Below are 2,311 nucleotides of genomic sequence, written 5' to 3' on the forward strand. Positions count from 1 at the left end.
AAAAACAAACAAAAAAAAACAAAACAATGAAATGTATCTTCTCCCAGAGCTTTCTAGAAGCAATCAACACTGACTTCAGGCCAACATGACTATGGACTTCTGACTTCCAAACCTCCAAAATATTATATCATTTCAAACATAATTTGCATACCAGATTTCATCTGAAAGGATAGAGATTTGTGATAAGTCACTATAGAATCCACAAGAAATTGATATAGATGGGAGAAAATATATCCTGTTTTTTTAAAAAGATTTTATTTATTTATTATATATAAGTACTCTGTAGCTGTCTTCAGACACACCAGAAGAGGGCATTAGATCTCATTATGGATGGTTGTGAGCCACCATGTGGTTGCTCGGATTTGAACTCAGGACATCTGGAAGTGCAGTTAGTGCTCTTAACTGCTGAGCCATCTCTCCAGCCCAAAAATATACCCTGTTAAGAGTCAGAACAAAGCTGGTGTATTGCTTTCGTGTTGGACAGGACAGGTAGATTTTAGAATAAGGAATACTGGATACAAGTATTCCTGGAAAGAGATGTCACTGTCTGATCTGCCATCTCCGATGAAGATTTTTGTGAAGACTCTTATAGGAAAGAGCATCCTGTTCAAGGTTGAACCCTTGGACACTATAGAAAATGGAAAGGCCGAGATCCAGGAAAAGGAAGGAGTTCCTCCTGATGAGCAGAGGCTGATAAGCATCTGGAAAATGGTCACATGTTGTCTGAAGACCACATTCAGAAGGAATCTACCCTTCATCTTGTGAGGAGACTTCGTGGTAGAGCTAAGAAAAGGAAGAAGTCTTACACCACTCCCAAGAAGAATAAGCATAAGAGAAACAAGGTTAAGTTGGCTGTGCTGAAATACTATAAGGGGGGGGGGGGGGTGAAAATGAAAATGGTAGAATTAAATTAGTTACCTTCATAGACAATGTCCTTCTGATGAAGGCGGGGCTGGAGTTTTCATGGCTAGCCACTTTGACAGACATTACTGTGGGCAAGTGTTGTCTGATGTACTGCTTCAAGAAACCACAATGTGAGTAGTTGTGTATGAATTAATAAAAAGAAGGAACTGAAGAAAGAAAGGAAGGAAGGAAGGAAGGAGGGAGGGAGGGAAGGAAGGAAGGAAGGAAGGAAGGAAGGAAGGAAGGAAGGAAGGAAGGAAGGAAGGAGCCATCGCATCATAAAGGGCCAGTTATTCAAGAAGACATGACAATTCTGAAATGTAAATAGCTAATGAGAAAACCTTTAAAATATATTTTAAAAACTGACAGTGGTCCTCAAGAGGAAAATTTCCTTTATTTATTTATTTTATGTATATGAGTACACCGTAGCTGTACGATGGTTGTAAGAAATCATGTGGGAATTGAACTCAGGACCTCTGCTGACTCTGGCCCCAAGATTTATTTATTATTATATATAAATACACTGTAGCTGTCTTCAGACACACCAGAAGAGGGCATTGGTTCTCATTACTGATGGTTGTGAGCCACCATATGGTTGCTAGGATTTGAACTCAGGACTTTTGGGAAAGCAGTCAGTGCTCTTACTTAACCACTGAGCCATCTTTCCAGGAAAATGTCTAAATCCATAATTAATAATTAATTTTGCAGATTGCAATGTCTACCTCTCAAGAAAAATGGTGTTTTGTCTATGGCTCCTAGTACATGATTCCCTCCCCCAAGATAGGTCAGAGAAGCTAAATTTCTCTTCTCCAAGGCAAGTCATAGAAGCTCTAATACAAATACACAAACAGACAGGCAGGCGGGCAGGCAAGCAGGCAGGCAGGTGAGCAGACATGTGTATACATTCATATGTACACACACACACACACACACACACATCTTTTCTATATTGGAGTTAGCCATAAAGAAAATCTCTGAAGGGCTGAAGAGATTGCTTAGTAGTTAAGAGCACTGGCTGCTTTTCTAAAGAACCTGAACTCTCTACCCAGCACCCACATGGCAGCTAACAGCCATCTATAATAACAGTTCCAGTGAATCCAGTGTTCTTTTCTGGCCTCTGTGTGCAGCAGGCATACAAGTGGTACCCAAAAACACATGTAGGCAAAACACAAATATATACAAAATAAAAATAAAAATGAACAGCAAGTAATTTTTTAAAAATAATCTCTAGTCTGTCCTTGTCTGAGAATGTCTCAGCCCCTCCCCCATCCACAGGGCCCTTGCTTACATCCTGGATGGAGTGAAGTGGTTCAGAGGCCAAGAAGCAGACGGACCTCTGCAGGCTTCCCTATGTGCCCTAGAGCATCACTTGCACAATGAAGTCTTCACACTGAGTCTCAAAAGGAAA

At 40.5% G+C, this 2,311-nt stretch overlaps 1 pseudogene; it reads left to right on the forward strand.

Annotated features, from left to right (window-relative positions):
• Window positions 1-564: 564 nt before the first annotated feature.
• Window positions 565-1,042, forward strand: LOC127666984 (ubiquitin-40S ribosomal protein S27a-like; annotated as a pseudogene).
• Window positions 1,043-2,311: the final 1,269 nt, after the last annotated feature.

Source organism: Apodemus sylvaticus, chromosome 16 (assembly GCF_947179515.1).
Source record: "Apodemus sylvaticus chromosome 16, mApoSyl1.1, whole genome shotgun sequence".
Taxonomy (NCBI): Eukaryota; Metazoa; Chordata; class Mammalia; order Rodentia; family Muridae; genus Apodemus; species Apodemus sylvaticus.